Here is a 10,538-nt window from a genome sequence, read left to right as displayed (position 1 = left end):
CAACTGCAATTAAATTGCCAGCTGCATTCAAGTCTTATTGTCAAGTTTAAAAGTGATTTAATTCAGATTCTGAGTTAGTGATGGATAAAGAAGAGTCAAATTCAAGGCCGAAGGAAATGTATGGTGAGTTCACACTGTAGTGAAGACAAATTCTCAGATTTCACTTCATTAGGCCAAAAAAATCATTTGGCAAAGAAAATAAAACACACACAAAGAACCATTAAAAAAAAAATCTTTCAATCTTTATGAAGAAAATAATTAAAAATGATAAAAAAATCAATAAACACAAATGTTACAGTACTTAACTTGGCAGCATTACCTACATGAAGAATTTTCTCTGGTTTTCTTGTTCAACTCACAGCTTAATACATTACTTTATGTATGTAAAAACCAAGAAAACACAGGATATGCAAAGAGTCCAAGTTAATGTTGCTGTTGGAAACTTAATGTTTGCATTTCCTGGATTTTGCAGTTTCAACTAGGTGAACAATACTGCATTGATTCTATTTTGGCATTTGCTACAAATACTGAAGTATTTTTTCTTATTTTGTCTGAATCTGAATACATCAGAGAGCTCAGCAGTTTGATAATGAGCATTTGATGTTTTTAGTTATTCATAGCGGTGTCTCCAACTTACATACACTGCAGTTTATTAGGCAGTCACAAAGGTGGTGATACATCGACCATAAAGCAGATCAGCTCCAGCAGGTGTAGCTACAGAGAGTTGTAGAAGCAATTTTTTAATAAAACTGATGCTTTTGAAATTAAAATATTGTGAATTCAGAACAAAGCCACAGAAAACATCCTACGGTCAAAACATCAATTTGAGATGGTGTCACTGCAGATTTCTTAATAGCACTCAGAATTAAAGCAGGAATGTGCAGCTACTGTGCACCTCTTTATGAGCGGGTATAAAAGAGGCAGTTCCATCTTCCCTCTGGATTCAAAAGCTAAAATAACTAGAAACTCTGAAAAATAGAGAGGTGGCAGGTAGCTGAGTTCAGCTGAAGTGCAGCTGCTTGAGAAACCACAAATGTTGTGCAAAAATCATCATTAATGCATTGGTCTCCTCCGGTATAGATGGATGCTGCTCCTTATATGAGTACCCTGAGATGGGAAGATAAGGAAGCAAGCAGTGGCTTAGTGTTGATCCGGCACTCTCAGCTTCCACTTTGACAGAGCTCAGTGGAATATATTTTTATAACCATTCTGCATTTTCAGAATTAGGGAAATGTACAAAATACCATGTTTTCAATATCACTTTTAAAGGAAGGAATCCAATAAGCTGCTGGTTATCTCACACCTGCTTCATTCTTGCTACTCACTGCACCCAAAGCCATCCTACAAAGCTCCCACTGAAAACTGATGCTGAACTGCACCTTGCAGACCTTGTGCAGGAATATCTATTCCACAAAGGTGACTGTCACAGCAATCATTCCTGACCATCAACTCACATCAGAGTATTCCCTCCTAACACATCCCTAGTCGCTGGGATGTTGACCACATTGATCCTACAGCTAACTGAGCAATCGTGCCCTCTTGTGCCCAGCTGCGTGACTGTCTTCTATACGGCATATTGAGAGGCAAATACTCACAGCTGTGCTATGAAAGTAACTTCAGTACTGCCCAGCCAAAAGGCTATGACAAAGATGCTGGCATTAATACAGACTTACAAAAAGTTACATACAAAACCTTACAATGCTGCATTGCGTACAGTACAGATGAAAATGACACAGACTGTAGCTGAATGCGTCTTAATAGATGCTGAAGTCTCAGCAAAATCATAGAAGTAAATAGAAATAAAAACCCACAGAGTATTTTACTGGGAACTCTGGAAACTGTCTCAGCAAGAGCAGAGGTCCCACAGTCCCCTTAGACTGCAGAAACCTGTGAGGCCTCCAAAATCCAGTGAAACTGGATGGGAAAAGCTCAGGCAGTATCCAGAAATGTACATTCCCAAGCAATTCACTGAGGTGATGAGATGGGTGGTACCAGCTAGTAAAGAACTGTGACATTTCTGAATCCAGTGTTTATGATGAAGATACCGAAGGAAAATAAAACAGAATTAACCAACTTACGAACACCAGAAGTGGATGCACTCTGGCATCTCAGCCAGTAGTGGTACCAATGGTAATTGAGAATGACTAATACTTAGAATGCTGCATGTAACAGTCTGAGGCAAGAAAGGCAATGCAACAACAGGCATTGTTTTCAAGTTCAAGGGACTCTGTAGTGTGATATGTATCCATATAACTACCCGGAGAAAGTCCCAAAAGTCAAAGCATCTATGTTTTGAACAGCTCCTCAGTCCTTGCCAGCTTTCCCCCGCACAGGACATTACTGTGCCCCCCCCTCCTGTTGCAGCAGACCTGCTCCCTGCTCCTGGGCAGATGGCCTCACCAGCAAAATCACTGGAGATAATCCTGTTTATGCAGAACAAAACATGATCCACTTCCTGTCACACAGGCAGTCCCCAGTACAGCCCTGAGGTCGTCACTCCACTCATGTAGAAACTCATTCTGATACAGCATTTTCTGGGTCAGATTCTGTTTGGTTGCTTTCTCAGTTATGGGTTTGTTTGTTTAACAGCTAGAAGTGGATCTCCTCCCTCCCACTGCCACTCTCTCTCCTGCCCTTCAGAACAACGCTGCACGGAAGACTCAGATACTGCCTTTTTAAACTTAAATACCTACGGAACTGTAATGTTTTCTAAGGATGTGCAAAACTGAAGTGCTACAGTTCTTGAAGGAACACAAACAGCCAGGGAAGATGTTCTTTCCTACTGCTTCCTACAGGGACAGGAGGGAAAGGATGGTGTAACAATAATTACAACTGGGCATCCTTGGAAAGACTCCCGCTTCTCCCCCTATCTAAACCTATAATAATTTTTAGTGCTCTGTACCACGTCACCAACAAGGTCTAACACTATAAATAACAGCTATGAAAAGCTCAGGTGACACTTCTGTAAACAGATGATACTGGAATGGCAGTGTACACTTACATTAATCATTGCTGTCCTGACCATAGCAGCAACACAACAACTGACAGCTTCCTTGCTGTCTGTGATGGCACAGAGCAAGGCTCAAGCAACATCAGCATCCAGCTTCTGGAAAGCTGCTGCTTGCTATGGAGAGTTCCATAACACAATTCAGAAATTAGCTGCCTCACATAATAACCATCTGCTTGTATTTCATCTAAAGATCTTGGTCTGTGCCAAGTAAGAATAAATACGATAAACTCCTCTTGAACTGCTGCCTCCTCTACACGCGGTTTAATATATTGTGCACATGTAGTCGCAACCACGTGGCAATATCTTGAAGAAAGGGCTGGGTTGCTCTGCTCATGTTTGCCTTTATGAATCATTCTTGCACAACTCCGAAGTTCCCCCAACTTTCCAGAGAAAGCACGTTACAGCCGGCAGAGGGAGCTCCTGCACTTGTAAGTCTGTGCCTAGAACTATAAGAAAATACGGAACTGGATGAAGTTAGGGGGAAAAAAAAAACACAAAATAAGGAAATATTTACAACTAATGTTCAAAATGACAGTTCTATATTCGGCAGCAGATGCATGTGTGTTTTTAGGTAGCATTTAGGATAGGATAAATCACTTCTTTTTCTGCTTTTCTAATGAAGACAAATGAAAAGTATTTCACAGATTTTGTCATCTAATTCCATTATATTATAAAGGTAATATTATCCAGGTAGGATAATATTATCCAAAATAAGTGTAGATCACGAAGAAGTCACAAAGGACACAAGAACTTTTCACAGCCTTCTTCATCAGAACACATCCCTTGGGCATTACCAGGTTCATCACAGTGACACCTGTTACATTTCCTATTTTGAGGGAAAAATCATGGAGGAAAAAAGAAAACTCAATTGAATACTGAAAAGACTTTCCCCCACTGAATTTCTAAGTAGCTTCTATTTAAAGTACTCACAGAAAGCAAACTGCTTGGTTTGCAATCAAACACACTTTAATCATAGAGATAACCTGCATTTTGTTTCAGTGAAAACGAACTCATCTATGCGAGATTCTTATGTGTTTTCTCTTTGATTAAAAACTACTTACTGAATATGGAATAAAAACCAATGGGGGCTGAAACTAGTTGATCACTGCAGTCCTCTCCTACCCAGGCCATTCTATGACTCTACGATACTTTTCCAAGTCTGATCCAGTCCTTAATATTTACTTTTTTTCACTTATTGCCAGCAGTCAGTGAAGGATGTCCGAGGAATTTGCTCCCTCTGCAATAAGTTACTTTGTGAAAACTTGCTAGAAAGCACAGGGCAGTTTCAAGAGGAAGGAGTTTAAGACACACAACACAATTTGCTGTGAACCCAGGGAATTGCTTCTTTCAGTCTTCTGCCAGACTGAGTTCCAGGCTCTGGTTTCCCACTTCATGCCCCTTCCTGCTGTTCTGATGAAGACCTTCAGCCTTTCAGGTTCCCAAGCCTGTGATTTGAGTTTAATACATGTTTAATTTTTCCCTGGGAAAAGTGGTAACATAATAGATCTCTTCCCAAAACAAATAAAGCAAATTTCTTCTGCTCTTTATTGAACCCCATATTTGCATTTCCCACACAACTCTCAGCTTAATCAGAAATCTAAAACTTAGCATCATCATATTCCAGCAAACAATCAGCCATCTGGTTTATGGAACTCCTCATTCAAGGATCTTAATATTCTTGAATGAATGATTTGTGCTTAAAAGCAGGATTGATATGCAGCGAGAACTATTCATCAACAGCAAAGTCAGCCTAACTACAGAAGTCTGTTCACCAAAGTCTGGAAATCCAGCCTCATCATAGAGAAAAATCACGCTTAGAATTTCCCCTCGCATCCGCTATGACCTTTAACTGGAGTGTTGAAGGAGAAGAGGAAGAAAAACAGTAAAACGAGCAGTAATATGTGCTGCCAAATTTCACATCACTGTCAGCTTTCACAGTATAGCAATATAATTACGCGGTCTAAATTTCATACCGTTACATAATTACTCTTCTCACTCATCAGTAGGCTTCAGATTTTTGGAAAATATTATACAGTATACGCTATTTTTCATGGTAAATTATTTGCCAAAATTGCGCTGCCACAGCTCGTTTCACTTATGGTGGTATGATTAAAACACACTAAAAGTTTTGACGTGTCACTTAATTTCCACAAATATTGTAATTTTTTACTCTAACTTTATACAGTATTTTAAACAAACATTTGAACCTAGAAGTTAATTCTTTAAAAGTTATTAAGTGGATACCAGAAGATCTTTCCTCGCTGCGTAGCCCAGCAGCTGGAAACAAAACAAAGACCAGCTTTCAGCCAAAAGCCATGTAGGACGGGTGAGGAAATGGACACACAGAAGCACATAAACACCATGGAAGAGTTTTTCAGTGCACGCCAAATTCTTGTACCCAATATCCCATTGGAAAAAAACAAGCAAAGACACTGAGCACATCTGGCGCTGCTGTTAGGCAGACGGACTAACAGGTTTGGCGAGAGCTTGTCAGATAAACCTTTGCTAAGAACACTTGTGGTATTAGCCTCATCATAAGGAAGCCTACAGCTGGGAGAGTAAGGAGACAAAGAAGAAAAACCTGCAAAGCAAAGGTGTGGAACTGAAAAACTGCACCCATTGACACTCATTGATGCTTCCTGAACATTTATGGGGATCAAACAGTGGATATCAGCACAGTGAAAGCTGGACTGCATGGGCAACATTTTCCTAGCAATGATGCCATCAGAGCAGCTGTGAAATAGTGGGTCACCTCCACCCTGCAGATTTGTACAGGCACAGCATGCAGGCTTTTGTTCATTGATGGTGAAAGTGCATAGCTAACAGTGGTGACTAAGTTGAAAAAGAGCTGTGAATTTGCTCTATCAAATAGCGTTACTGTGCTCTTTGTAGCATGTATTTTCCATGAAAATAAATAGGAGACTTTACTTTCGGAGTGACCGATGTACAGCCACATCTCATTATTTGCAAGCAGATCACGTACACAAAACTGAATAGATAAATGATAATAAATTATAATAAACACAAATGAGAAACAAGCAGAGGTTAATCACAAGAGATGTATACGTGATTATCTGTAACACATCAAAAGTACATTTCAAACCCAGAGTGTGCTCCTGTGCTGAACACCTACCAGACAAGTTGACACGAGAGGATGAACAAGAACTATTAAACTTTCACCTCTTTTGCCTGAATGCAAAACTCCTTCAGGTAAACTGCAAAACCTATCAAAACATATCGGGAGTTTTAGTGATGCAAGAAAATTACTGTATTAATATGTGGCATTTGGAGAGAAAAACAAAACCCACCACACCTCTCGTACTGATGAATAATATCAGAATAACCACAGTGGGCATGGTCCAGCAGCTCAGCTTACCCACACTCAAAAAGCAACAACAGCTCTTACAGAGCACCTAACACAGTCTGTCCCTGTAAACACTGGCATTTCATAGCACAAAGGATCGAAAGGTAAAAAATCTACAGCGTGTCAATGGAAGAGAGAAAGAAACTCAAGGCTATTAGTCATGTGGTGTGCTTGCACAGTGCTTGTCAAGGTGAGAAGGTACAAGTATCTATTTGAAAGATGTGTAGCTGCATGAGGGGCAAGTTAGAAAAAGAGAAAGAAAAAAGAAAAGGATATGGAACTAACAAAGCCCTCTGGTTGTATATTTAACTGAGAACAAGGAAGTAAGCAAGTAAGCACACCAACTTGGCACTCATTGGCTTTTTTGTAACAAGTAAGGCCACCCATAAGGCTGTCCAAGGCCAGGTGGAGAAGGGCTGAGCCGAGCCAGGCACTGCCCTCATCCCCTTCCTGAGACATAAGGAGTCAGAGGAGCCACTCTTGATTCCTAGAGCCAAACACCTGCAAGTGAGTAGCGCAGCCACCGCATCTCATGCTCCTGAACAGCAGAAGTCCTGGAAGTGGCTGAGCAGGACCTGCAAAGGGCAGTGACATTTCTCACCTCCACAGGAACAAGAAAAGCAATAGCTGTCTGAGGTGCAACTGAGCAGGTCAGGCACCACCATCTATTGCAGCCACAAAACCACAGCACTGTGCTCGGAGCTCAAAGATGACACTACAAACAGCTTAGCCACAAAATCCCACCTAGAAGTAGAAAGCTGCTCTGCTTGCAAAAATCTAGCAAGCACATATTGAAATAACTTAAGTTCCCAGTTCACCCTACATCGGAGCCCATACTTCACAATCACAAATAATTGTTCTCCTTCCTCATCCACTCCTCCAAGCCCTCAGGTCACTCACTGCACAGGACAAGCAAAAAATAGTTATGACATTTTTATGCTTTTTATATAGCAGTGACATGTTGGCTACACGTATGGAAGTTGGGAGTAAAAATGTTATATTAAAAAAGTAACTGCTTATAGCAGTAAAGTATAAAAATTCAGTACTGACACATCCAACTGCTTAAATAAGTTCTGAAAGTACATTGTACAGTCCTGTCTGCAAGGCAGTGGTGTTAACTAACAGGAGTGAATCTCTTCAGACAAAAAAAGAAAATGTTTTAGACCAAATTAAATTATTATTTGCAAATAGATTTACTGATTCTTTCTGTATTTACAGATAAGTTACTGTTAAATCTGGTTATTAGAAAACAACTAGATTTCAAGTACTTTGCACTGTATTATTGTTTTACTGCTTTCACACATTTTCAAAAGGCTTATGCAAGACAGCACTGCTGTGCTTAACCCCCACGTTCAAAGAAGAGGCTCAGATGGGCTTAGGTCAGGAGTATGGGTTAATCCACACTGCCCTTCTTGAGATGCTCTCATATTTAAGGTCACTTTAATGAAAACCTATGCGTGCAAAAGCGCAGTTACAACATAAGCCCTTGCTGAACACACCAAGGAAATTTGCAAATTTACTTTTAAGTGTTCACACCAAGATCTTTAAGTCAAGTGTCTACTGAGCTGTGCCTCTCAAGAAGTTTAATTACCTAGAAACACTAATTAAAGTCTAATTGAAAAACCACAACACTTCTGTTGCAGAGGCAGAGAACGATGCAATTCTCCATCCCAGGAGGGCACTCCCTAAGCAGTACTTCACCTCCTCTTGCTTGGAGGCTTTTGCAATAGCAACATGCTCTACAACTCAGACAGCAACAGACATCAAGGCATCTGTTCAGAGAAGACTGTCATTCAGGACCCACAGAACATTTACACAAACAGGACTACGTTTAGCTTTAAGTGCAAATGTTAGAACTGCCCAACGTTAGCACACCTAACTACGTTCAGTGCTATTCTTTCAAATCTGGTTGTGAAGCAACACATTCCTACAGCACACAAACTATGAGCCTTATCAGGACACATCAGCACCTACACGGCTCACTGGGTGACCTGCAGTTCCATGACCCATGGCACAGGACTGTGGCACAGCAGCACCCAGCACCCCGCAGCAAGGGGCTCTGTGCTGGCAGCAGGGGAACCAGCTTCACCATTCATTTATCCTTTCAGGATCTTCTGGGCTCAGCTCTACCTGGCAGGATGGGAACACACCATGAGATTTGCAGGAAAAATGGAAATATAGTGCAGTGTGAAACATAATAAGAGTAAAACCTCCTCGGCCTACTGCTGAGTAATACAGAGCTACTCCAAAATATGCTTAGAAGAAACCTCCTGGTCTCCACACCTTTCTTCTTTTCAAACTGAAGGAGCAAATACAGGAAAAACATGTATTTCCAATTGTTTGTAGGACATTCAGAGCCCACACTAACCAGCCTGACACCAGAGGCAGAGAAGAACCACATCCAGGCTTGTTTGCATGCTACAGGTGTGCTGGCTCGCTCAGTAGGACACAACGTTCTCCCCACTTCCAGAAGGTTGCCTGTCTTCTTTAAAGTACGAGCTCAGAACAAGTCACAGACAATCAGTAAAAAATAAAACAAAGTCACCTGCAGAGTTACGAAAGGAGCAGCAAACAGGATGGAACTTGCTGCCTTGCTGATCCACAGCAAGGCCCGGGGAAGGTGCCAAGTTACTTAATCCAAACACACAAACAAGTTAATGATGACCTGAGGGAGCAACACTGGATTTACACATTGGAGGAAACACCAAGTAGAGAACTGTTAAGAAACAGCCTGTATGTCAGAACCCAACGCCAGCACTTCAAAAGCTGTTTAGTTCAGTCCTGGGACTCCCCAAGATTCTGAGCCTCCCCAAGATTCTGAGCCTCCCCACAAGAGCACCACTGCTTCCATTTGAACAAGGATGGGAGTTTGCAATGGGAATTCAAATACCAAGCAGCGCCCAAATCACCAGTGCTTTCGGAATTCCCTATCGTGCACCTCCTGAGGACCAAAATGACTTCCTGTACTCAACAAGTTCACATGGTCTAAACAAGCACTTGACTTTCTGGGTTGTTTGGGGTTTTTTTGTTTGTTTGTTTTTATAAATTTAAATATCAGATCATAATGAAAAGACTAAAATGGTGACTTGGACAGTTTCCATCCACCCAACAGAGCGTCCTGTCCTCTGACCTCGTTGCACTTTTCATTTCAACTGTTATACAAGTGGAATTGTTGCACAATTTGAAAAAACACTGAGGAAATAAAAAAAAAAGAAGTTCACACGACAGAATTTCCATATCTGAATAGCAGAAAGCAGAAACCTGAATTTTCTGAGGAACAGAGACTCCAGGATTTATAATCACATGAAAACATTCAGTTTCCTGTCAGCTGCTAATGTAAGTTAAAAAATCAATAAACCATCAGCATCCGAGAAGATGGAAATTACTTTCTGAAAATGTTTTCAGACTTAAATGACAGAAGACAAAGGCATTACTCTCAGTTTCATAAGTAAAGATATCGGCTTCCAATCTAAAGATGGGCTCGGCACACCTTCTCGGACGTAAGATAAAGAACTGTATGAAGTCATGACAAATAACTCCCAAAATAATTGTGTAATGTCTTGTAGCTTTCCTGGGATCTCCATTTAAAGTCCCTCTCTAAAATCATGGTTAGACAAATCTCTTGCCACTCTGTATTAGTTATCAGAAAATATCTGACATGAACAGAACCACTCTAAGCCTTCTTGCTGCTTCTTTCATTGACATTCATATGCTCCATTGCATGGTTTTCTATTTTTTCTTGCAGATACAGAAGAACAAAGCAGCACCAAATCGAGCAGCTCCCCACAAAGCCACCCCTGCTGCAGAGACAGAAGCTCAGAATCCAGCTGCAGAAAGAAAAGGATTCCTGCAGCTCATGGAGGACAGGCTGAGTAAAAGCAGCTGCAATTTTCTGTCAACATATTTTTTTGTTGTAGAACAATCTCAAGTACCTTCAAAAACAACAACAAAAAAACTCTTTTACATTCAAACAATACCCTTTAAAATAAACCCTGATACTAAATTATTTGGGAGAGGTCTCTACTTACCCTCCTTCCTTCCTGTTTTTACACCAAATGTTCAAAACACCACAGACTCAGATACATCCCAGTACTCTGGGGACTCTACATTTGCTTAGTATCCTTAAAAGCAGCTGTCCCAATCTTCTGTGTTTCACATAATTCT

This window comes from Coturnix japonica, chromosome 2, assembly GCF_001577835.2.
Source record: "Coturnix japonica isolate 7356 chromosome 2, Coturnix japonica 2.1, whole genome shotgun sequence".
NCBI lineage: Eukaryota > Metazoa > Chordata > Aves > Galliformes > Phasianidae > Coturnix > Coturnix japonica.
Note: the sequence above shows the minus strand (reverse complement) of the source record.